The sequence below is a fragment of the Phasianus colchicus genome, chromosome 1, assembly GCF_987193195.1.
Source record: "Phasianus colchicus chromosome 1, bPhaCol1.hap1.1, whole genome shotgun sequence".
Classification (NCBI taxonomy): Eukaryota; Metazoa; Chordata; class Aves; order Galliformes; family Phasianidae; genus Phasianus; species Phasianus colchicus.
In genome coordinates, this window is record NC_143436.1 from 39,843,544 (window position 1) to 39,871,002 (window position 27,459).

The window sequence follows — 27,459 nt, forward strand, 5'->3', positions numbered from 1 at the left end:
AGTTCCATTAGCAGTGTCCGAGGGGAATATACTTTACCAGAAGCTCAGTAATAGACCATATTATAGTTGCTCAAAATTTGCATGCATGCAATTCATAAATTGAAAACTACATAGCTTAAAAACATAGTGTAGGCAGCTTGAGTGAGAAGAGATAATTTAAAAAAAAGAACCACAGGGCAGAAGATAATGACATACTGTAGGAAATAATCATACTCCCTCACTTGCAAAAGCATGAAACGTTCCAGTGTAGCCATTTCATACGAGCCCAATTTTCCTTCACATTAAGAGTGCCTAAGTGAGCCTTATTAATGTTTGATGCCAAAGATGCTAAATCCATTTTGAGGGTTGATACTGGAATTTAAAGAGGTAGCTCATAGACTGACGGTGCTGTTCTGACACTTCCCAAGAACAGATGTGAAAGTCACCATTTGCCGAGTGTGTGCCACAGCCGTGTGAGTGTGGGGCACGGTGCTCCCTGTGATGGGGGCACACCTGGAGCCTTTTCAAAACAGTGAAAAACTGCCATTAAAAAACAGTGTTTGGTGTAACAATCTGAAACTTTCTTCTATCTTAATCATAACTTGGATCGGCTGTAAGAACCTGGGAAACGTTCTGCTTTGGTTTGCGTAGTAGCATAGAAGGTGTGAGATAAGGAAAGATTCTGTTTGTCAGAAACCTAGGGGGGAAAAATCTATACTTTTCCAGCTGGCATAGAGAGACCGGAAACACAAAATCAATTTTTATGGTCTTTTGGCAGGGTTGGCTGTTAGTCTTAAAAGAAGTCATAGCTCAGGGTCTTGGCAGAAGTTCTTAAGCTACTCAGCTGTACAGAACTCAGTTAATTGATGTTTCCTGACATGAAAATGAAGCTCTGATTTAGCACATCGCAGTTTTTCTTGCCCATTTGGTGATCTGATTACCATTTTTTAAAATATTTGTGTAAACATGTGTGGCTTTATGTTTATATACACATTGAAACGCACAGAAATCCTTGCTGGGAAGGGAGTTGCACATAAAGAGCGTATGCAGCCTCGTATTACGTGCTGCAGTAGAGGTGTTGAAGTTTGCAGTGTGACTGGCAAGAACAAGATGATTCTGTGCATTCTAGAATGAAAGCGTGGAGGAGTTGTTATGCGCTGATCCCAGGAGCTGCTTTCCTCTGCTCCTGGTGCCCATACACATGTGCCAATCCATGAAGAAATACGTGATCATCCCATTTCCTTTGGCTCTCTATAGAATGCTTGTTTCAAACATTAAGCTTCTTCTTAGATACCGACTAATTAGAAACCCACATAAGGGAGGCTTGTTAGCCAGCAATGACTTTGTGTTTACCGCTGACATTTACTAAAGATACTTGAGGTTAAAATAAAAGCATTTGTCAGGCTGAATAAATAAAACATTATGTTAACAAATATTTTCGGGATCTTTATGTGCAAATCTCGTCTTTGCTGAAGTAGGCTTTACTTCTCCCTAATACACTGGTAAGAGGGGGGATTAGGAAATGCTGGTTATGCTGCTGTATCTCTTGCAAAAATACCGGATGCCAAAGCAGGTGGATTAGAGGGAAGAGAACAGGCAGCGACTCTTCATGATTTCTTTTGGTGAGAGGATACAAGCAGCTACAGGTGATGTTAGTTAGGAGGCACGCAGAGCAGGAGAGTGCTTTGTACAAGCAATGTGGAAAAAGTTTTCTGGTTTAAATAAATTATGTAAGAGAAGTTATTTTTTGAGACGTATAATGACCAAAAGCAAGGGATTAGCTGTAATAGGGCAACTCTTAGTGCTGCTTTTGACAGCCGCCCAATCAGAATGCTTTAGAGTAGGCTGCTGTCTGTTGCTTTTGTTGTCTTTTTCTTTTTTTTTTTTTTTTTTTTTTTTTTTTTTTTTTTTTGCTTTCCAGTGCATTTCACAGTTCTTTCATGTACTATAAATACTTCGGAGGAAGCCAACAGCTTTTCTTAATCTGTTTTCTTATCATTACTGATCTGAATGCATTTTCTCAAAACTGTGGGCTCAGAACACTTTTCCATCCTAGAAGGAATGATGTTGCCATCTTCTAAGTTTCAAAAGATTTGCCAACTCAAGATGTCACTTTCTTTTCCAGCCTTCCCTGAAGATGCTGGTAGAGATGTGTCAGAACACAAAGTGAATCCAGAATGCCTCCAGTGCAGCATTACTATCTGATGAGCTACTTATACTTTTACTTAGAAATGGTAGACCATACAAATACAAAAAAGCGTTACCAGAAATTATCCAAGCTAGTTGATTTTCAGTAACTCTGGGTAATTATGCTAACACAATATTTCAGCAGAGTGAAATGTATTTAGAAGTAGCTAAAGCCAGTATGGATATTTAATGATACTGCCTATAAGTTTGTCGGGTTTTATGGGAGTACCCAGATGTATCGTAATTGAACAAAGTAGGCAGGTTATAGTGACTGGGTAGTACAGTGCCTCAAATACAGGAGAATATGTGCCTCAGAGCTTCTCAGTGATGATTTAATGAGGCTGGTTATAAGCCTATTTGCAAGTTCTGCTTCATGCCCTTTATCTGAAGGGTATTGGGTTCCCTTGTGTTGCTGAAAATCAGTGTAGCAGTTGCAATATAGGGAAGCTGGTAAGCAGTACCCAGTGTGGCTTTGAGACATAAGATGTCAGCTGCCTCGTTTCCATGCATTTGAATAGCCATGGAAACATGACAGCTGGAGCGGTTGGAATGCGTTTGTGGAAGGCACTGTGGAAACAAAGGCTCCATGTGAAGTGGCTTACCTGGTTTGGGATACTTTCTGATAGTGATGCGTTACCTAGATGTGTGTGCACTTGTGCATCGTGGACAGGTGGACATTAAATACAACTCTTCTTACTTCGAATATTTAATTACTACTTATTACATCCCTTTTCTTCTATTTTTTTTATTCCCTTCCAAAGTTACTGAGATTATTTCTTTATAATTATATTTCTGCTTGATTTTATCATAAAATGTTAGAAATGACAGAAATTCTTAAAAGCTTGTGTGGCAATTACAGTTACTTTTCTTTAAAAGGCATAATGCTGTAACTTGAAATCCTATAGTGTCACTCTGAACCAGTGTCATAGAAGACACAATCTGTTGGCAAATATTTGCAGGCTTGAGGTTGCTAGCATAATACATCCCAATCTACATTGCTTAAAAGGAAATCAGTTTTCATTTAAAAATGAAGAACAAACTTTAGGTGTTGAAATTGCAAGTTTTGTGTTATGACTTTAATAAGACATTACATTTGGCTTAGGCTAATGTTCAGGTAAAGAAATATCATTGTAGAAGGACGTAGTTGTCCATGTGAACAAGTGATATATATTTTTTTCCTTGATCAAATGCAGATGAAATACCCAAGGTCTGCTCCAAAAGTAATGCCTCCTATTTTAGTATGTTGGCTCACAACATCAGAAGAGGATGTTCGTGGTATAGCAGTAGTAGATTGAACCTTCTTACCAGTATTCCATTATGCTTTGTTGCCATGTGACAGATAGCAGCAGAGGGGGAGTCTGACACAAGGGTGCATGAGGTGGAAATGCAGATGAAGCAAAGGTGTGGCACTGAATTTCTCCATGTGGAAAAGATAGCACCCATTGACATTCGTCAATGCTTGCTGAATTTTTTTGTAGATGAAACAGTGGATGAAGATCGAACAGTGGATATGAGCACAGTGAGGCAGTGGGTGATGTATTTCAGCAGTGGCAACAGCAGTGTGGAAGATGAGCCATGTTCCAGGTGGCCATGCAGATTTCTACAAGTTTGGCATGGAGACACTTTTTCATTGCCGGCAAAAATGCACAACTAATGGTGGTGACTGTTGACAAACAGTGTTTTGTAGCTGAGGATTTGCTGTATCAAATGGTGTTCTAGTGCTTTTTGCATCTGTTATAGTTTCCATGGGAATAAATAGGAGACATTACTTTCAGAGCAATCTATGGCAATGAGGAATCACCATCTCCTTTACGCCAACTCTATTCATTATCTTTAACAATGATCTGGAATAAGATACAGAATCCATATTCATGAGGCTAAAATTGAAGAAAATGCTATGATAGACTGTCTTCAGTTGGTTTCTCATCCTACTGCATCTCAATGTATACTTCAAAAAGTGAACTGTAGTATTTCTGCCTACTTGTTTTTTTAAAAAAAAAAAAGTTATTGGGAGACGCTCTGTGAAAAGACTTAGGGATTACATCCAGGGAACAGCATCTGTCATTGTTATTAAAGAGCTGAGAAGCCATATGCAGTCATAAACACTGTTGAAAGTAGAGAAGATGCCTGATGTTGAAGGCGATGCTAGACAACTAGAATTAGTTTAGAGAAGAGATCCAGTAATGTTCTGAGATGTGCCAGATGTACACCTTAATCCAAAGTTCACTGGAATCTCATTCTCTTTGGAAAAGAGAATGTGCCAAGACCTTCCTTGATTCCTTCATAGTGAAAGCACCGTTAGAAGTAATAGTATAGTATGTCACGTGGCAGCCTGGCTGGGCATGTAAACTGGAGGAATTCAGACTAGGAGTTACCAATATTTATCTACTAGGATAGTAAGTGTATGGAGCAGCTTATTGAGGAGAAGATATTTTTCTATTTGAAGTCCCTAGGTTGGTCTTTCATCTCTTTTTAACTGTGTTTAGTACAAGTTCTAGTTAGAATCATAGAACAGAATTGTAAAAGTTGGGAAAGACCAGTAGGGTCATCTAGTCCAACCATTAGCCCATCATAGTTCTGATATAGAAACTGCTGGAAGAAGCGATTTTTTGGTTTGTGTTAATCTGTGAGAACAGGCTAGATTGTGAGCTGGCATTGTCCATGGAATTGCTGACCTGTTGAACTTGCTACCATTAACTCCTGTTGAGTCTCGTGGGTGAGATTTTTTTTTTTTGTAGAAGGTATTGTGACACATTACATTTGTAGTGTGAAGATATGCTGTCTGAACTTCTCTTGAGCAGTCCTTGTGTTTTATAACCCTATTTTGTCCAACCTTACTTACAAGAAATGTTTGTATATGTATCTAAGTGACTTTATTCTTTGAGATCTGATTTTAAGGCCCACTGAAATAAATAGAGCAGTAATTAATCTTCTTCCTCAGTCATGCCCCCAGATCATATATTTTGTAACAGAAATTCTCTTTAAAAAGAGAACACATTTTATTCTTTCAAATGTGGGAGGACCAATATTCTATGTCTCATCAGTTTGGTCCAGACCTGTATAACAATACTTCATTTGCAGATGCCCAAAATAACAGTGTTGCCTGAAGGCCTGCATTCTGGCAAGCCTGGAACTTGCTTTTCAGGTAGCAGCCCTTGAGGCTGGCATCTGAGCCAGAGTGCTCTGTGCAATGCATGCTGTCTTGCACTATGGTGGGTAAGTTTCTGTGGACTGGAGTCTTCCCTGTCCTATTTCCACCTGTTGGTACCAACAGCTTAACAGGTGCTCTTTATGAGAAGAATGCAGTCTTACCAAAGTGACTAGCAAAGTATCACTGAGAGAGTCCTCACAAAAGTATCTTTGATTTGCCAAATACATTCTAGTAGGGTCCAGGAAGAGATGGAAGATAAACGCATTCTTGACTACAGATGGAAAAAATGGCTGAATTGTAGGACTTCTGCATCCTGAAATTGAAGTGTACCTTTTTCTTTTTTCTTTTTTTTTTTTGTAATAACCCAAGTGTTTAATTAAGATGTATTTGATTACTCTGTCTGGGAGATATTAATATCTCTTCAGATGAAGTCTGCCAATAGGTGTTGTTTCATTTTTTCCATAGTTTTCCACTTGTCATAACTTCTTCATATACCTAATAACAAGGAGTTGTTTTGCATTAACTCTTCAAATTCGTTTTTCTTACGTCAAGCTTTCTGAGTTCATTCAGCTGCTATTTAGAGCAGAGTAACAACAGGAGAATGCTCATTTGACCTTGAGAGAGGCCAATTCCTGTTTCATGATATGCCGTAGTTGTGTAAGGCCTTCAGCACTCTTATCTTGTGTATTTACTTCTGTCCTACACAATGGGATTGAGAGGTTGTTTTTATTAATTTTTATGAGCGCTCTTAACTGAATGAGAAGGTGGATAAACTGGAAACTTCAAGTAACATCATTTTGGACAAAAAGCACTTGAAGCCATAGGCTGTAGATAATTTTTTTTGTCACTTTTCAAATTTATGTCCGCTTTTATAAAAGCTTGGACTTAGTTTAATATTTGATATGCAAATATTGGTTTTACAAATTGTACGCTGACTAATAATTGCGAGCTGTTAATTCTGTAATAAATTATTCTTTATAAACACTGATGAAAGTTCTGTGTTGTTATAGGTGAGCAAGGCATAACATTCACTTTGAAAAATTGCCATTTTAAAATATTTGAAACTATTATTATTATTCTGTTTCAGTATCAAGCAGGTAAAACTCAGAACTTCGGACTGAGCACTGTTTACCCATGGCTTTCAAAGCAACATCCAGCCAAATGTTTATCACCAGTGGTGGATCAGACTTCTGCAGGCGTGATAGGGACTGTCTATGCTGTCTGTTACTGAAGAATTCAAAGTGTTGCTGAAGCCCAAACTTACTTCTGCCCCTCCAGATAGGTTTTGTACCGATTAACAGGATTCCAAAATGTATATTATGTAGAGATGAAAAGAAAAATAATGAGTAAAATTCTAATGTAACTAGTCAGTGTTACTCTAGTTATGGCTTGGAAATTTGCTCTTAGTATCAGGATGATACTGGGAGTATTTAATTTTGCTTTGAGTTGAAATTTGGTTCACAGGAATGGCTCAGATGTTCAACTACTCTTATCTCAAAACAACTGAAGAGTTGTTAACTGATTACAGAGGATAAAGCTAATTTATTTGCTGGAAAAAATCATCACCTGGCATTCCTTAGTCAGTGGTGTTACGGCTTTCTCCCACTTGGTTTTGTGACCTTTTCTGTAATGAGGAAAAGTAATCAGTTTTGGAGGAGTTGGAAAGTGGGCAGGAACAACAGGCTCATAGCAACATTTTCAGTGTATTGGCTCCAGAAGTTTTAAATAGGTGAAAAGTGTGAAGTTGGAAGAATACTGCGAAGGTGGACAGAGGCCTGTAAGTAGATATAGTGAGTGCCAAGCTTGGTCAAAGATATGCAGTTATGGCCAGCGTGCTTGCATACGTGCATATGGTCAAGGTGTTAACAAGAGTAAGCATTTGCAGCAGTAGTAAATATATTTTGTTTTTTTTCTCCCTAGATAAGGTACACAGAGCTAGTCTACCATGGACACACTGAAGCAACTACTTTAGGCCACACTGTTGTTTGTTTGTTTGTTTTCTATCAGATTTGCTCTAGTGCTTTCCAACCAGTTCTGGCTGGCTCAAATCAGGATTCTTTTTAAATCATATTTTATTTCATTAGGTGAGTTGAATTATATCCCTAAATTTTTCTGTTGTTTGTTTTTTCTTTTTTTAAATCTCTTACATGTGAGTTGGAATATTCCATAAAAGGTCATTTATTGTCACCATCACTTAAAATAGGTATTTAGGCTTTTAAACCTATTCTGGCTTTGTAGGCTACTTTCTTGGTAGGAAAAATCAGAAGGGGCATTTTAGTATTTTTTTGGCTAACATCCTCATATATAGCAGATGGATTTTTTGTTTGTTTGTTTTAAGGAATAAATAAGCCATTACTCCTTGCTCTTTTTACCTTTCCAAATCCTTTTCTAACGCTGTGAATTCCAAATGTGTTCTGTAACCAGTGACAGCTGTTTCATCAAGAATTGCTCCGTGTTTGTAAAAAGCAGTGTTTGCTTTTGCAGTCTCTTTAGAGCAGGGCCTGACATAGTTTGTAATGTGTTTATACTGTGCCTAACATAATAGGATCCAGATCTTTGACTGAGGATCTGGCCTGTTGGGCAACACAAATAGTCATTAGTCCAAATGTAGAAAAAAGTGACATTATTTAAGGCCCCCGGAGCTGAACGAACAATTAAATGCTGTGATTGTGTTGGCCATCTTCTTTGGAGGGATTTCAGTCGTATCAGTGAAGTTTCATACATTAAATTGTGAACATATATGTTAGGTATTTGGCTAGATGTGATTTATACTTTGCTGGTCATTAAGCCTGTGCTGTTCAGACTAGGGTACTCAGGCCCTCAGTTCAGAGTTCTCATTAGAAACTAGGTTGAGTTATTCTTTACAGCCTCTTTACTCTCATCCCGAAAAAACTTGCTAATCTGTCAGTATTAAATGGGGGAGGAGGGGAGGAATGGGAAGCTTCCTATAGTCCAGTACTCTGATTTACCACTTTCTAGCTGAAAAATGGGTAAACTGTCTGGCTTGCTCATAATGAAAGCTATTTTATGAGTAATGCCATGTTCACAACTGAGATTTGAATTACTTGCAGGAGAGATGGTACAAAAGGAACTGGATTTTAGCCTTATGTAGCCAGGACGGAATTTATGTGGCATTAAGCAGGTAAATGGAAACAACAAACAAACTAAACATAGCAAAGATCTGCTATATCAGCTTCTCTAGTACAAGAGCCAGCTCCTCTGTCTGGAGATGGATGGGATGCAGGTTTTGGAGATCTGTGTTCCCTCTTTCAGTGAGATCGTTGTTACAAGACAAAAACTAGCCAGTCTGATGTGTGATGTTTGTAAATGGGTGAAACTGAAAGCTAAAACCCTACATAGGTTGTCCTAAAGGTAGTGCTAAAGATTTAAGGTAAAGATCTCAGGTTTACTTTTTTGTAAATAAATACAAACCTGACATTTTTTTTAATATAGTAGTTAATATTACCTTGGAGCACAAGTAGCACAAGTTAGGCTTCATATGTATCCTGTTGATGTGGTGAAATTTGAATGCTGTTTCACAGAGGAGGATCAATGGCAGAGGGAGCTTGAGGATGGAATTTGTCTCATTTAACTTTAAATACCCTCAGAAGGTGATACATTTGACCAAATTTGAGCATTTATATTACTGAGATAGACTGCACTCCGGAGGTATCTGATCCTTTCTTGTATAAAGAATATGGGATGACTAGATAAGATGTAATTGCCTAATTTTTAGGTGCCTAACATGGGCCATTTAAATCCTAAACGATGTACCTAAGGCCTTAGTAGGGAGCATGGGGCAAGGCTGAAAACTGAACTCAGATTTTCTAAATTGGTGTTAATAACACTAATCCTGGTAGTATCTCCTCTGTGGAGAATTAGATGTATTTAAAACTAGTAGTGCATGATGAGGACTCAAAATTGCTTTCAACAGTTGCAAATAATATTAATAATTAAAAAAACCCAAAACAAACAGTAATTGGACCAAAAGAAGGGCATATTTTTGAAAGTTCCCAATTGAAATCCAGTTTGAACTGTTTATTTTGCTGTGGCTAGTATTACTGTATTTGATCCATGGGAAAGATATTAATCCCAGTAGTGTAGCAACTTTATGCTAGAGACTAGATTTTAAAAAGAATATTCAGAGCAAAACTTGCATGTTATTTTGCTATATAGTATAGCAGATCTATGTTTGCAGAATCCACAGAGCTGTCAGGAAAGAAACTTTATATCCACAAATATTGTTATTTATGTGTCATTAAACTTTCCTACCTATTAACGCCATGGGAAGATGGGCATCTTGTCAGTGAAGCCATAAAGGTCTGTTGTGTTGAGGAGAAGGTGTTGGGAGGAACAGAGTGGTTTACTCATAGTTATTGGAGCTAAAAGGGGTCTTATCCAGTGTGCACTGGTAGAAAAGGGATTACATGAAACGAGACACGTTCCGTGCAGCAGCTCTTCCTTGCTACAGTGTGTGTGTGCACGTGCCTCTTCAGAGCTGTGTGACATCTTGCATCTGGATCAGATAGTGTGCTTTTGGAGACTAGCTTGATTCCTCCTTGCTTTCCTTCCTTCCTTAACATATTTTAAGGCTGTGGTTTTGACTGAGCCGAGGTGCAGCATCTATTTAAATAGATTCTGTATGTAATTCGTACGTAGAAATCTATTCAGATGATTCTGGTAATATTTGACCCCCTTAAATTCATGGTATCACATCTCTTTTCATGGGAATGCACTGTGATGTTACAGCTTCAGGGTGCAAAGTATTTGTTTTAATAAAGTGCTATGAAGAAGAAGCAGGCCAGAAAAAGCTCTGCTATATTAAGATAAAACAGAAGCTGGCAATATGAAGAATAAAATAGGATGTATATTTTAGGCTTACACAATTTCTTCCCCTACAAACTTGAAAATGACTGTTAATTTCACAGTACTGCATATAATAGAAATTGTCTTCATGTTAGGTCTAAAACTGTTAAATTTGAACGGTCTAGAAAGAAAAATCCAATACTCTGAAAAATTACATCACATCAAAATAGTTGTCTTGTTGATGTCTTTGGTCACCAGGATTTCTTGTTCATTTCTATTCTCCTTTGAATTAGAAGGTAAACACAATATTTTTGTAGCTAAATGAACCTTTCATAAGCTAGACATCAACTATATATGAATACAGAACAGTAGATCTAAAATGTGTCATGCTGTCAGAGCACAACTGTTTTCTCTATGACTGGAAATTGTCAGTTACGTGCATTCTCTCCCTGTCCTACTTTTCCCCCCCTATGTGTTGATATTCACCCATGTGAAAGAGGCCAATTATAATTTGGCCATTATGTAAATAATGCAGGAGTTGTTAGTAGCAGAAGAAAACTTGTTAGAAACCTGGGGTAGTGAATAAGTAAAAACACCTTTTAATGAGGGCAGTTTGCTTCTGTATCTCATCATGTTTATATGTGTGTATGCATATATATCCTCATATATATCCTCAGATGAAAAACTTAACCAGTAATAGCTTAAAAAAGAAACATATATATATATATATATACATATATACATATATATACATATATATATATACACATATACATGTTTCTTTTTTAAGCTATTACTGGTTAAGTTTTTCATCTGAGGACTGGCTGTAATAAGTCAATCTTCCATCTGGATGTTTTGCTCTGCAGTATTTTCCCTGCTGTTTTTCCAAGAGTCTCCTGTGAACAGACAGTGATCTCGCCCTCTCTCCTGTGTGGGTGCTGAGCAGAGCCTGAGATGGAAGAGTGCACTGGCACTGTGGCTGAAGCTCACTGAAAATGGCTATTCCATTTCCCTGGTTCTGTGAAAAGCATTGGGGAACATGGAGCTCAATAGTGTCAGGCTAGCTTAGAAGTGAAGTGGTCAGTTTCATTACAGTTAGACTCCTGAAGCTGGGGAGCAGCTGGGCCAGCTCTTGGTAGCTGTTGTGGGTACAGCCAGACCCAGGCTCTTGCTGAAGTTGCTGTGATGTTGGCCTGGCTAGGTGGCAATTAGCTGCCCTGTTGAATCTGTTAGATGACTGTTCTGTGTGGTCTGATCTCAAATGGTGTGCAGAAGTTGATTTCTGAAACTGCTCTTTCTCTTGAGTTTTATTCTGAGAGACTTGTAACCTTCAGCTTAGTTGCGTGTCAGACCACGTGCCTCTCAGCAGCCTTGCAGCAATCTCCAGTGAAACGTGCAGGACTATGTGCCTGCTCTGCCCATGGTACCTCTTACTGGGATGCAGGCATCAGATTAACTGTGTGCTAGCCCTTCCCTCACATAATTGACTTTGTTTTCAAGTGGCAATGCTCTTAATGTAGTTGTTAAAAGGATACTTGTAAAGAGAGATAAAGACTGCATCTTCAGCATGGCTTAAAACAGGAGCAATAGGGAGATAAGCGAGTATCTCCTATTTTTTGATCAAGGAGCTCCAATTTTTCCCTGTTATCTTTACTCTTTCATGATTGAGCTGTTTGTTTCCAGATGGTGGCTACGCGTGTGACATTGGGACGCACAGCGGCCAATCTGTTCAGCGGCAGGCCTCTCCTCAAGCAGGGCCCGAGGTGCCGGGCAGGCGGCTGCGGGAGGGCAGCACATGGGCCCCTCCTGCAGCAATTAGCTCTGCTTTCATTTCCACACCCACAGGCTCTGCAGCAGCAGCCTTCTGTGGGAGGGAGATTCAGCTGCAAGAGCTGAAATGCAGAGCTGCAACCCCCTAGCACCTTTCAGATGGAACTGAATTCATCCACTGAATGTGTTCACAGTACCAAAACGTTTATTGTTCCAGGTGTTGGTTTCAGTGAGTTATTTATTTTCTGCCAGAGCTTAGTTCTTAGTGTAACATCAGGTACGTGTCGTGTGCAGTATGGAAACAATTGTGTTTTCTTGGCACTTTTAATAGAAGAACTTCCAGGAGAAGGGGGATGGTATATAGAAATACAAAGTCAGCATCATATGTTTAAGGGTATGATGTCATATTTGCAGTGAACTGAGGCAACATTTACTCTTTTCTTTGAAAGCCCAAATATTATTCTTGGATTTTTATTTTTTTTTTTTTACCTATGGCTGTAACAGTTTGAATTGAACGAGCATTTTGTTCTATTATACCTTATCTTCTTTCCTGTACTTATAAAATTGTGAGGGGTAGGGAAATAAAATGAAATATGAAGCAGTAAGCTCTCATTAAAAAGCAAATAGACAAATAGCATGCAACAAACTGTAAGGGCTAAAGAGCTGTTACATACTCAATCAAAAACTAACTCATTAATGCAACAGACAGTGTGACTAGATATGGCCATATTGACCAGGGTGACTTATTACAGTGATTCAGGGGTTTAATTGGCTGTTATTCAGGGATTGAAGTCCAATTTTCTGAGTAATTCTGTTCTGTTCTCCTAGAAAGTATGGCAGATGCTGATGGATAAGTGCTGAAGTCCCCCATGGTAAGGCAGTTGTCCATGACAGTCTCTGAGCCTCTGGAAATTCCTCTGAAGTTAAGATAAACTGTACTAGTGAAAGTGTACTTGTATTGAGAAGAAAAAAAAAAGATTTTGAAGTAAAAGCATGACTGCTATCACATGGCTATTGTGCAAAGAATTATTTTTGCTGCAAAGATATCCTGGAAAACCTTTCACCATATGTGATTGTTTGCTTAAGAGAAACATGGCATATCTGAGCTGGGAATCACTAAAGACATGTTTTATTGATATGTCTGCTTTTAAAAGTATACCAGAGACAGAGAATTTGGTGAAGTATTTTAAATAGCCTATGAAGAGGGCATGATTTTTTTTTTCCAAAATTTAAAAACCTCCTATTACACTTCAGTAGACACTTGCTGCTTTTGTATAAGCGTTTCTAGTGATCCTTGTACATCCTTGTACTTCTTATTATGGTTTATCAAGAGATATGAGTTCTTTTGAAAACTTAGTTTTAGTTACCTGTTCATTATTGCTGCAAGATTTTAGCTTAGGTCTCTTAGATATTTTTTCTGATGTTAGTGTTGAAACTTTAGCTTGTAAGTCAACATTGTTTATCTTTACTGTATGTAGTATAGCTGTGTTAAAGCTCAGATCAAATAGCTGCAAAAGCAAGTACAAGTTCCACGTAAAAATTAACACTAGTCACATTAACTGAACACTTTGAGTGCTAATACTCTTCTCAGTCCCCTGCCCAAACTGAATAAAATAAAGCATTTCAGAATAAAACTTTTTAAGCAATAGAAATTTACGTTTTGTTCACTAGCTGGAAATCAGTTATTACTGAAATCACTCGATGGCATGGAACACTTTGAACATGTCAATCTTTGTTAAAATGAGAAGTCATTTCTTAATTCTGTGTGTTGTTGAACCAGATATAACCCTCTAAATCCCTCTTGTCCATACCTATCCATACTTGTATTATATAAGTCTGTATACTGTCAATTATGCAAGTAATTTGAATTTAAGTGTTCTACATTTACTGGGGAGTAGTGTCTTTAAATATTTCAGGTGGATGACTGAACAGAAACATACAGAAATATACTAAAAATATCAGTAGTTCACACATAGGATGTTTACTTTTTTACTACCTTTTCTTTACATATTTTGACCTTCTGAGCTAATTAAATCGTAACATTCATTAAAGTTGACAACTGATGTTTGGTTTTGGTTGTTTTTTTTTTGTTTTTCAATAACATAGCAACATAGCAACTTATTGCAAGTAGTATTTCCATTTTTAATGCTATCTTTTAAATCCTGTTTTAGTTTTCAGTAGATTGTGGGGATTTTTTGTTCCATTTTTTTAAATTGTTTTTAAGTATATCTGTCGTCTTTTCTTATGTCAGTAGTACCATACGATACAGTAGCAGTAATCACATAACATGTAAAAGGTTCAAAGGTTATTTTCCCCCATAAAGAACAGAAGAGAGAACTGCACAGCAGTTCTGTTCCATTGTAGAAGATGGTGACATATTATTCCTTTCAATTCTAGTTTGTGCTTCATTGCTCTCAGAATAGATATGCTTGGGACATATGCCCAAACTCAAGATGTGGTCAATGTGCTACTATGATTATTTTGTTACTGAAGAGGTTTTTTTTTCTTTCCCCAGAAAAAGAGTTATCCAAGGCAGATGGTACTGTGATAAACAGCTTGATACTTACTGCAGTAGATGCTGGGAAGTTTGATATGATAAGAATGTAATGATGTTGACATCATAAAAGCTTAATAATCTTGTTCATTTTTTGGCATATATGGAAAATAATACTTGATAAGAGATACCTTTCCAAGTTTTTTGGTTGAATGGCAAAACTGAATAGCTAAATCATTATTACTGTTTATGCAGGTCTGAATTTGTAAATGACTGGTTATGTCAGCAGTGCCCAGCTTGAAGCACATTCAGAAGTGCCTTGTTTTCACTATGTGCTGGGCATGCATCCTGATAAAATCAGGCTGTATGCACACATGACTGAAGGGCAAGTTTTCTTCATATTAGAGAAGGTGTGCGATGGAGGTACTTTGAACACATTCTTTACATAACTAAAGAAAAGTTGCTAGACAGAAAGCCTGATCCTGTGTTACAGCCCTGTCTTGCTAGATAAGGAATAATAGGACAAACAAACATTGCTGAACCAGTGTAGTGGCTTTTAGGAAGCTTGCTCAGGCTGGTACCAAGCCCATTCTTATTATACACTTGAGTAGACGTATGAACTTTAGTACAACCTCATTATCACCTGACTTAACCATCCTAAAGGTATTTGTTTAGTCTAAGCTGCCAATGCTGACTTTTAATCATTAGTGGACTTAGAATAAAAGATTCTTAATTGTCCCCATTTTGAACAGCCTTCATAGGATGATGAATGGATGCTTAAACTCTTCTTCTATTGCCTACAGTGGGATCCAAAGAGACCAACCATTAAAAAAGAGATTTCTAAAAATTGTATGCAGTCTAAGCAGATATCTTTTGCTTATGCTTTCTTTCTGACTGCATGTGTATTACTGTGATACACATATTCTGATGGTAACGTTGTTACTTCTGGCAAGATGAATGTGCATACATGACTGTGCATCTGTATATGGTATAACTTGGCATCACACGGCTTGAACATGCCTGCCAATAATGCTTTTAGCTTGGCATGGTATTTTTGGCCTTGGGCATCTCTTTGCTATTCCTGGGAGCCCATGCCTTCTTTCATGTTCTGTCATTCCCTATTTGCAGAATAGGATTCAGAGATGCTAAATAACTGTCACGTAGCCAAGATATTTCCAGAGTATACTTGAATTCACAGGTGGCCACACTATAATTCATTTAGGTATTGTGTATGCAAACCACCTCTCCAGTTCACCAGAACTAAATCCTTGGTTTTAACAGTTCTATAACCAAAGAGACCTCACGATGTGAGTGGAAATGCATGTGTGTAAATATGCAATGAGTGTACAAGTTCTACTTTGTATCCTTAAGGATAGTGTGAAAATCTGCAATTGTTCTCTCCATACTACCTGTGTTACTGGTGCATTGGCTAATCTAGGATGAAAATGCTATGTTACTAAGGCTTTAGAGCTATTACTATGTTTTTGTGAATAGGGTGTTCTTTTAATGAAATGATCTACAGCTACAAGGCGTGCAGATTGATGGCTGCATTGGCAGTGTCAGGCACCAAAAATCCAGGAAGCCTGTGAACATTATTTGTTGTCATTTATTTCTTTTTCAAATGCAGATTTCAAAGCTCTTGTCCTCAATAACGAGTGGTTTCAATGACTCTATTTGATAGAACTTTGGAGCAGGTGGGACGAATCACAGATGCATACAGACTCCTTGGATTTTGTAGTAATCTTGCAAGAATTCTTTTCCCACATGTTCTGAGAAGACAGAAGTCTTTAGATCTTGTTCCTAGCAGCAGCAATCATACTTCAGAAGGCAGGTCCAAAAGATTTAAGTGATAATTTCCAAAAATAGTGAACAGCTGTAAGCGAATACCTCAGTAGTCAAAGAAAACATTTAAACAAACTCAAATCAATCCCACAAAAGACAACAAATGCATGGGGTTTCTTGGTGTTATTCATTTTTTCTTTTAAAGTCTCTGATGGAACCCTGGTCCCTAACAACTAATTCTAATAAGGATATTGATTTTTAAGCAAACAACTAGCAAAATACCTGGGCAGTTGGAGGCTGACTTGTTGCTTAACCTTGTGCTTAAGTTACTTAGTCCTGTGTCCTGGAAGAAGCTTCAACACTGAAAAGCTGAGAATCATAATTATCTTCCCGTTAAACATCTATTAACTAGTATGGGATTTACAAGCTTAATTGCATGTAGAATGAGATAGACAGATTTCTTGCAAAAGCTGGAATGCTAATTCTCAGTGTAAAATGTTGTCAAGAGAGACTTCTGTTTTGGTGCTACCACATTGCTCTTCAGGCTGCCTGGAACCTCATCAACTTGATCTGATTTTTCGATAGCCCTGTGCCCTCTCCTGAATGTAAATCTGCATGTATCCCTTCCACTCCCCCCCCCCCCCCCAAAAAAAAAAAGTACCTTTTTCCTTTCTTATCTTTAAGGAAGGAAAGGGCAACAGTGAATATTCCATACGCGATGATTTCTTGTTTAAAATCACTCATCTTCCCAGGAGGAGTTCAGAATGAAGATACTTGGCTTTTCAGTTTTGCTCTTAAAATCATTTTTACTTTGATAAGCTACTGTCTATTCATACTATTTCTCTGATTACTAAATAGAAGAAAGAGATTGTTGTTGCTTCCTCATCTGATCGTATTTTTTGGATTACAAATACTGCTTACAGGTAGATGATGTGGATGCTGAAAGCCTATCTCTAGCATAACTTCAGGAGGCAGATGAATGCTTCAGCAAATGCTTAGCGCAGGTGCTCTAAACAGGGTAAGAATAATACTAACTTTGGCACACTAACATGGCTCTGCTGTGTTCACAGATTTTGTTGCCTGTGGAGCTTAATTGGAAAACACAGATGCTGAACACCTTGATAAGGAGATTAGGAATTATTTTCCTGGACTGTCATTTATTTCTGAAGTGTTCATGTGTAGAATTAAAGATTCTTTGTGTACTTAAGGCTGTTTTTCTAAAAAGACCGAAAGAAATAAGTCTAGAATACCAGGCAAGCAAAACGGACCTGTTGTGCATGTTTGTTCCTGTAAGGAAGAATAAATCTCATCAGAAGCTAAGTAGCTGTAAGCCTTAGCAGTTTCAGCATATAGACCAAAGAAGAGAGCTGTCAAAAACTTACTGAGGAAGACTGAAGTAAATTGAACTGGGATTTAAGGTGAACTTTCAAAACTGTGGTGTGAATGAGGAAGGGTTGGCTTCAATATATTCCCTGTCTTCTCTTCAGAAAGAGTTGCATTAAAGGCCTACATTTATTTTAATAAAGCTTGGAAGCTTTAGCCAGTGTAAGTCTATGATATATTATGAAAAAAAAAGTGGCAAAAATTGTGGAATATCATAATTTAGCAGTCTCTAGTTCTGGTGACATATGTTGGATCTTGTTGTGTTAGTCGTAATTTTGGGATATTTGATATATGCATCTTTGCTGTCTTGTTTTTATGAGCTACTTAAGCCCTACAGATTTAATGAATCTCTCTAGACCAGACACTAGAAATAAATGACTTCAGTGTGCCTGAGATTCGTACAGTATGATGCAAGTTGAAATATTGTTTAGATTGGTCATATTAGAACACGTTTGCTTTATAAAACCTGAAAATACTTTGATATGTGACTGTTAGTTTCTGGAGGGTTGTATCTAATAAAAGCATGCTTTTAACCTCCTATCTCAGTTTCTTTCTCTCCATTATGAATTTACTCTAAAGTTTCTTACCATGAAAATTTCACAAAAGTAGGTAATAGGTAGGTGATCTCCAGAGGTTCATTCCAACTCCTGCAATTTTGTGATAGAGGTTCATTCCAACTCCTGCAATTTTGTGATCCTATGAAGTAAGGCATAAGAATCAGTCTTTCTGAGAAGGCTGTTTGAAATGGTCTGACAAAATATGAATTAGATAATGATCCTATTGTTACAATGTTTAATAGGGACAATGGAGTTTTCCAACTTGTGTGTTATAAGTTGTTTTTAAGATAATGTGAAAGTATTGGTTAAATAATGGAAAGGGAGGCTAAAAATGGTGCTTGAAGACAAATCTGAAAAACTAAGAGAGAGGAATGAAGAAATGTAAAAGAAATTAAGCACCTTATTAGTTGATAACATTGTATAAAAGGATTACACATACACAGATAAGTAACGGAAACAAAGAAGCACAAATTTAGAGTATTTCTCATTTTCCAAAATTTAGCTGTGTATAAGAGCACATGTTGAGCATCGTGGAGAAAATGGAAATGATTTTCATGAGTTCTTTAGCTACTTGTGGAATTGTCTGTCATAGGTACTCAAAAATAATGAATTAAATATAACATATGAAACTGCCAGTAAACTTTGTTTTAAAAAATATTTAAAATGTTTATCTGTTCTTATTTGAAAACTGGAAAAACTGTTACACAGTGAGAAGAAAGATGACTGTGGTTCATAGAGTTGAAGGGCTTCCGGATGAAGGACTTCAACTGAGTGAGATCGTTACCATGCTATAGTTTGAACTTGAGAATTGTATGTAGAATGGGATTTTCTTGAAGAATAACACATGCTGTTGTTAGCCCCAAATTTGAGTGCAAGGAAACAGTAACAAATTGGTGTTTTTTTTTTTTTTTTTCAGTCTAGCTGGCTGTTATTTCTGCCTACTATTTAGCTGAATGTGACCCTAAGGTTTATTACCAAAATGAGAGTTTCAGATAAACTGAGTTCAATTAATAGGAGTTACTGTATATGCTGTTAACTCTTCCAATTGCATATTGATCTGTTTGTGATTCTAATGTTCAATAATTACTTCATGCTTCTGTTGTCACCTACATCCTTGCAAGCTCAGTAGTATATCTGGCCATTAAAATGAAGAAAAAAAACCTTTTTATTAATTTATTACTTTTTATTATTCTTATTTTTTTTTCTTGATATGGTAGGTCCATATTGAATAATTAAAATCCTAAATGTTTAACCTACTCCTATAGGCAGTTATTTCAATAAAATTGTGTCCATTCATCCTGGTGAGATCACTATGGAACTGACGTTGGCTTCTAGCTGCTACTTAGCGTTTATTGACTCAGAAGTCCTTGCCGAATAAAACTTAAAATGGTTATTGTAATATAAATAAGTTTATTACTAGTACTAATTATAAACGGGCTGTTCTGAAAGTAATGTCACCTATTTTGTGTTATTGGCCAATTCCATCGGAGGTGGATGTTGGTAGTATGGCTGCAAAGGTGGAACCTTCCCAACAATATTTTGTTATATTTTGTTGCCGTGTGACAGATGGTAGTGGGACAGTCTGACAGAATGGAATCTGACATGGAAGTATAGATGAAGCAAAAGTGGTGTCATTGAATTTTTCTGCGTGGGGGAAAAAATGGCGCCCATTGACATGCATTGACACTTGCTGAACATCTCTGGAGACCAACCAGTGGATGTGAGCAGAGTGACGTGGTGGTTGGTGCGTTTCAGCAGTGTGACAGTGGGTCACCTCCTCTGATGCAGATGTTTAGGAGTGCAGCATGCAGGCTCTTATTCGTAGGTGGCGAAAATGCATAGCTGATGATGGTGACAGTGTTGAAAAAACAGTGTTTTGTAGCTCAGAATGCGCTCTATCAAACAGAATTACTGTGTTCTTTGTATCTGTTAGCTTTCTCCATGTACTCAGTGGTGAAGCACGTGAAGAAGCACATGGGGAGCATGCTCCGAATCTGAGAGTTCTCTTCCCACCCCCCTCCCCCAGAATAGGTCATATCAGTTTATGTATCTTAGAATATTATATGGATACTACCTGTCTCTTTTTATTCAGATCTTAGGAGTTCCCTTCAGCTGCCCAGACAGTGTGTGAAGGCAGCCTGTCCCCATGGTTCATGTTCAGGTGGCAGCACCTGACTGCAGGTGGATGCTGTTTCTGAGATGAGAAATTTTGGGGAAGGGATGAATTGCCTGGACAAAGGCAAATTGCAGCTGGGAGGCAGAGAATGTGAATCAGGGAAATACGGAAAAAGGGAATAGATCTGGGAGTGAGTGATGGAAAGAAAGGAATAGAGGCACTCATCTGCTTCATTTACTCCACGGTTTCCCATTACTGCAGGAAATGAAGCTGGAATTCTACTGACAGTCTCCTTTACTATATAACTCAAATTAATCCCTAGAGCAACCTGTGCAATAAATGAAGCAGAATCCTATGGAGAAAAATAGTAGAGCCTTAAAAAAGAACAGAAGACTGTATTGCACTAGGGGGTTGAATTAACTTTGCACTAACAATCTCTGTTCTGTCTTTTCTTAACTTTAGGGTGCTTATCCTAGCAACCTTAGCATTATTTTAATGTAGGTCAAGGGGAGAAGGGATTGTGCATATAATTTGCCTATATTTATCACAAATATAGAGTATGCAGGAAACGTTCACCATGGTATATTCTTTAGAGGTGGATGTACAACTCTTAGCGACCTCATTGTGTCATTGATTTAAGGATCCAATTTGCCCACTACTTAATCACTTTTACTTTAAAAGTACTATAAAAAGAGAAGATTCACAGAGAGAAATCTAGGAAGGCAGCTTCTTAAGGAATGAACTGTGGAACAGAGATACTTGCAAAATAGCTGTTACCATGAAAACGATTTATAAATCCTAGCACGCATCTTCTATGTTTTCATCCATGTTGTGTAAATAGCTGTTGCTTCCAGGTGTGCTGACCCACCTAGCAGTCAGAAAGCAAGCAGACTTTGTGAATTATTTAATAGTTGGATTACACATATTAATCATAAAAAGAACTGAATGTTTTTCTTAGAATATTCTTGAATATGGAGCTTTGTTTGCAGGTCTTTCAGTGCAGCCTGGTACTGTAACTAATAGGTGTGCATGAAGAAAACCATTTCACTTTGCAGCCTTTCCACCCACGTCTTTAGAGTTGCCAGAAATCCTATCTGTCAGCTAAAATGATGTTAAAGTTCTGTGCTGCTCTAATCCAAATATGACAGAGAATAGGATTAGCAGAAGCTGTTCAAATGTGATAAAATAACTGAATAAAAATGAGTTGAAGAGGAAAGCATGATATTAGTGGAACTTGACCCAATTATATATGTAAAAACATACCCAACAAAATAGGTCAGAAATACTCAACTAAATGCATTTACATACTGCTTTGAATGTGAATTCTGTGCAGCTGTAGGAGTATTATATAAGATTTTGGTATCTGTGTATATTTATCTGTAATGAACTCCTTTAAATATGTGGAACTGAAGCGAGACTTTGAAATCTGACTCTTCCAGAATATGAGATCGTATAAACCAGAACATCAGGTTCCTGAATTGATGCAGTCTTCATGTCATTTCTCTCTTCCACAACTCAAATGAGATTTCAGTAGGTAGCTTATATAAAGAAAATAAGTTTGTTGACCTTTAAAGAAGAAAGAAGTTTATTCTTTCGATAATGAATTCACAGCAGAAATGAAATTTATTAGTGCTTACAGGTTAATAATACAACCTAAAAGATAGGGTTATTGCTTAAGAAATTGTCTAACTCTCAAGTTATTGTATACTAAATAAATGTTAAATCTGCTAATTTAGAGAGGCATCATGCACGGTTTTTAAGGTGCTATCTAGTTCTCTTGACAATAATAAGATATATTAGAATTGGTTGTTCTGTTTCTCTAATGATAGTAAAGGAATTAGCTGATGTGGACTGAAAAAGAGAAGTGGTATTCAGATGAGGGGTAGCATTTTTGTTGTTTCCCATTTTTTTTTCTCATCACGTGAATGACCCATCTAATATGTTGATTAAAAGATACCTAATTTATTTTAAAATTGAAGTGTATTTAAACACCTTTAGGTAAACAGAACTATTAACATTTATTAATTGAAGAAAGTGATAATTTGGAAATATATAGGGCATTTACTGGGGTTTGTTTCAAAATATATGTTTATTCTCTCTGTTCTTTGAATAAGGGTTCTGATCTTCAAAATACTTTTAAAATAGCCAATGAACTTAGTCAGAATTAGTTGAACAAGCAAAGAACCTTTTAGTGTATTATAGAGCTACCTGAAAATGGTCTTTAAATCCTGCTTTATCTTCTGCTAGCTAAAGAAAGCTTCCAATTAGAGGCTGGGTTAACTCCTTCCTCAAGAAAGTTGGCAGCAAACAGGACAGAGAACAGCAGTACAGAAATGGAAAATTATGCTACCAATCTGCTAAAAAAAATGACCAATGTGGATTCACTTTATATGTCAGATTTCTCCTAATTTAAAGAGGTTTTAAAATACTTATACTAATAAATTCTTCTCTTCTCAACATTACAAGTTCTTAGAAATATTCTGAAGAAGGTACTTACTGATTTATGAATATTTAAAATAACTAGACATATTTATAGCATTGTTTTCATAGCTTCTGTCTGACTTAGTGTCATTGGAAGTACTTTACTAAATGGTCCAAATTGATCAGAATTCATTGTCTTAACCAGTGAAAATTCAGATATTAATATTGAATGCTTTTTTTTAAACATGAATTTAGTCAAGTGTATATAACCCCTGTAGACACAGATATTTAAATTTATTGTTAATGGACATAGTGCTGAATGTATGAATTACTATGGTTATGTGTATAAAAAATGTACGTTTAAGAAGTGTCTCCCCTCAATTATACTAGGATTGGTATACATTTGTTCAGTGGCAGAATCAATTTCCACATTCCTATATACAGGTATGTATCTTGTAATATCAGACCCAGAAGGAATCATCCTCCATGTTGCAGCTGGAGTAGGGGAATGCCGAACTATAGCAAACTACTCCCTTCCAACTTACCTTTTCCATTTTCTCCCTGAATTTGATGTCTGGACCCCTCTTATATGATTCCTTTCTTTTTTATGACCAGATGGTAAGTCAGTTCAAGAAACTGAGCCAACAGAAAGTGAATCCAAGAGAGTAATTATTTTGGATAGCTCAGGTCACTGGACTTGCTTATAACCTGCTCACCTGAGTGTGAGTGCCAACACAAAGGAAGAAACACGATGGTGTGGCCAAGGGCAGGAAGCTGTATGCCTTCATTTTGGTATTGCTGGGTGCAGTAGGTAGTGACTTTCTACAAGTTGAGCTAAAAGCAGTCAGAATTGAGAGTTCTAACAGAGATAACTGTTTTTTCTCTTGTTCTAACTCTGCATGTAATCCTTCCTCCATATAGCCCTCTTTACATACTGAAAGGTCACTATCAGTTCTCTCTGGAGCCTTCTCTTCTCTAGGCTGATTAGCACCAGCTCTCTCAGCCTGTGCTCATTGGGGAGCTATTCCATCCCTTGGATTATTTTTTCTTCTGGATGCAGCATTGTTTTGTAAATGTCATATGTTTATTGTGCTGCTAATATCAACAAATTCTAGTGGCCTTGTCAGAAACTCTCGTGTCCATATTTTACTTGGACTTGAAACTTCTCATGAATAATTGTTAGTGGACAGGCTTAAAATCAATGTGAGATGTATATCTAAAATACTCAGAGCCTTCTAGTTTTAGCAGTCAACATTTTCTTAACATTGCAGTTGTGTTGCATGTAACCATTACCTGTATGATCAGGACTTTGTTTCCAACTGAACTTGTGAAACTGCCACAGATGTCTTGGACTAGATACTGTAGAGAAGGAACAATGTTATGGAGGATCAGAGAGGACAAAAGATGGACCTGTGTGGGTATACATAGGAGTAGTTCTATATTATAACGTAAGACTTTTTTTTCCCCTTGAACAGAGAAATCTAGAAAGTCATACAGAAAATCATTTGAGACTACTGAACTGGATTATCCTACTACTGTTGTTTCACCTGGGAGAACCTGTAATTTTGAGATCTCTTGTCACAGCTGGGCACCCTTTATTATAAGGAATTAATGCTCTTCCTTGAGAAACTTATGAGGTTTATATGACATCTGGCAAATATAAGTATATGTAAGTGCCTGGCAAATATAAGTATTATGTGCTGAATTGAAGGTGCAATCTCTTCATCCATGTGGTAAGTTCATAACTCCTTTGCAAGTCAGGTCCACTGGTGTATCATAGAATCAGAGAATGGTTTGGGTTGGAAGGGACCTCAAAGATCATCTAGTTCCAACCCTGCTGCCATGGGCAGGATTGCCAACCACTAGATCAGACTGCCTAGGAATCCATCAAGACTGACCTTGAATGTCTCCAGAATGGGGCATCCACAATTTCTCTGGGCAGCATGTTCCAGTGCCTTATCACCCTCTGAGTGAAGTATTTCTTCCTAGCATCAAACCTAAACCTCTCATTTTTGAGTTTAAATCCATTCCCCCTTGTCCTGTCACAATCTACCTGCATAAAAGGTGGTCCTGTAAGCTCTTTTCAAGTATTGGAAGGCCACAATGAGGTCAGCCTGGAGCCTTCTCTTCTCCAAGCTAAACAATCCCAGCTTTCATCCTCAACCTTTCATCATAGGAGAGGTGCTCCTGTACTCTGATCATCTTCCAGGCCTTCCTCTGGACCTGCTCCGACAGTTCCTTATCCTTCCTGTATTGGGAGTCCCAGGCCTGGATACAGTACTCCAAATGGAGTCTCACAAGGACAGAACAGAGGGGAACAGTCCCCTCTGTCTCCCTTCTGGCCACCTCTCTTCTGATGCATCCTGGGATGATGTTGGCCTTCTCTGTAGCAAAAGCACACTGCTGGCTCATATCCAGCTTTAGGTATCCAGTTTTGCTTATAAATGAGGCACTGCAACTCTGCTGATCTGCATTTATTCCTACATTAAATGGCCTTTTGAAGACCATCTGCTGAATTCATTACAGCTTTGGGAACACTCTAGATTTGAGTCCCATTCAAGGACTGTTCCATGTAGATTTATCTGTGTTGAAGCATTTAACAAATAGAATGACATAAAATTTGCAAATACCTATCAGAGCACGTGACCCCTGGTATAACAGATAAATACATATTCTAAAAATAGCTATTTCCTCTTTGCTAGTAGAACAGGCAGCTTTGCCAATGTTGAGCAAGTCTTGTCTGATATGGGGATGGAGGTGTTTTCAGCTGCTATTATTCCCCTGAAGCTGAAAGTTTACTAATAGTGTAAAAAGTTTTCCCTGCTGTTCAGCTGTCTAGCATTCATGCCGAAATTAAAGGCAGGTGTTAAACTTTTAAAACATTTTGTTGAATAGCTACTTCAAATTACTGAATAAAAACTCTCAGGTTTTGCATGCAGTTGTTTTTTTCTAGATCATCTTGAAAATTTTCAAGTCTGACAGATCTGGTGCAGGTATTTGTGGCTTAAGGCACTGCCACCCAGTAATTTATTAAGCTAAGCTGTAGCCTGTTTCCTATAGCATCTTGTCCTTCCTTAAACAAACTTTGATCATGTTACCTGTCAGGAGTCCTGGCAGAGTTATTGGTTGCATGACAGTGAAAGGTCTGAGTCTAATAACGTTTCTAACAAAACTATCAGGAAAAGAGCAAAAGAAGTGCTGCTTCTAGGAAGAGCCATTTGAAGTCTTCCATACTCTTGCTTATTTCATTGTTATTTGTTATATGTGTTATATATATTGTTATTTGTTATATATGTGTTTGTGTTAGTACCTACAGTTTGAGTGAAGCAATAATTTTGACTCGAAGAGTCTGAGAGAGGGGAAAGCATAAATGAGTACTGAGTGAGTAAAGTGGTGGGTTGGGTTTTTGTTTGTTTTTAGTTTTTCTTTGGTGTTTTTCTTTTTTTTCTTTTTTTTTCTTTTTTTTTTTTTTTTTTTTTAGGATTCCCTCTCTCCCCCTCAAGTATTTTCATGCTGAATGTTTCTCTTCCATCTGTGGAGGAAATGCAGAAACTTTGAATAAAAATTGTCAGGCTTCATAAAACTGGCAAAGGAAATGTGTGATGTAACGTAGCCCAGGGCGTAAGAGGTGATTGAAAGCTGCTTGCGGTTTTGCTTTGTCTGTATAGCTTTTGGTGCTTTGCTGTTATTACAGTACCTTTTATCTCTTGGACTATTTGACTGAGTGCTTGCATTGAGAGTGGTTCTTTCATGGAAGATGGTTTGTGTTTATCTTGTTCTGTTTGGACAGCAGATCTCAGAAAGTGGATGAGAACAGTACACTGGTGGCAGTGATTGATTTAAGACTTAAGATTCTCTTGTGTCATTATTTTTGGTTTAACAAAAAATGTTACTGAAGATTGCTCCCCTTCCTTTATTCCCTCCCCTCCCTGCCCATACCCCCCAACCCATACTCCCCTCCACCTTAGACATGGGAGGAAACAGGCTTTGTGAATCCAAACTGGAGCTTGGGTTGTGCTTGCCAAAGTGTGTGTTTTTCAGGCAGTAGTAGGAAGGACTTCAAGGAATGGTTCAGAATAAAGCCCATAAGGCACACTGAGCTACTGGTGAATGCCCCATCTTGTGGTGGTTTATCTTCACCTTGGGTGTGAAGTTATTTCTGTGCAGAGCACCAGAAGAGCTGTCACCTAAGCACTGTATAAATTCTATTCCAAGGATTTATGCCTTGAGCTTAGCGATGTATTTATTTTTCATCAGTGTTTTAAGATTGATAGACTTCTAAGAATAGGTTGGTATGTAGAAATAATGAAAATTAAAATCTCCCTTCCTGTCTGTAGTCTGTTACTCCTTTTATTCACTTTGTCAGTAGTACCAGGCTCAGAGACTGCACTTCAAAATTTGAGGGGGATTTGGAAACAGCATAGGTCTTTTGTATCCTCTCCTTTCTTCTTTTCTTTATTTCATTGTCATTTATATTTTTTATCAGTAAAATGTGGTTTCTAAAGCATTGTTAATAATGATGATAATGCTGCTCGTTAAAACATTTTGTTCCACTTACACTGAGCTGAAATGGGTTATAGGAGGAGATGGTAACTAAAAACATCTAATTACCATTGATGCTTCTGTTTTCTGTCACAAGGAAGATGAAGACCAAGCCAAAACGTAATGATGTCTTCCCTCTCTGTGAAGTACTGGGAGGTCTAGTTTCAAGGTTCAGTTGAAGACAAGTGGTGTTATACCTGGTATCAATTATTAGCTATTATAACATGTAAAACTGTCTGAAAACTAATTTATAGCTACTATGTGGTTTCAG

The 27,459-nt window shown here is 37.5% G+C and overlaps 1 protein-coding gene and 1 long non-coding RNA gene across 3 annotated transcripts in view; both read left to right on the forward strand.

The window, feature by feature from the left end:
* SYT1 (synaptotagmin 1) overlaps window positions 1-27,459 on the forward strand; it is a 337,296-nt gene that overhangs the window by 1,991 nt on the left and 307,846 nt on the right. The gene's annotated exons all lie outside the window — the stretch shown is intronic.
* On the forward strand, window positions 10,924-18,080 carry LOC149919520 (uncharacterized). Its single transcript, XR_016463629.1, has 3 exons — window positions 10,924-12,170; window positions 12,722-12,765; window positions 17,240-18,080. It is a non-coding gene; the product is annotated as an uncharacterized LOC149919520 (long non-coding RNA).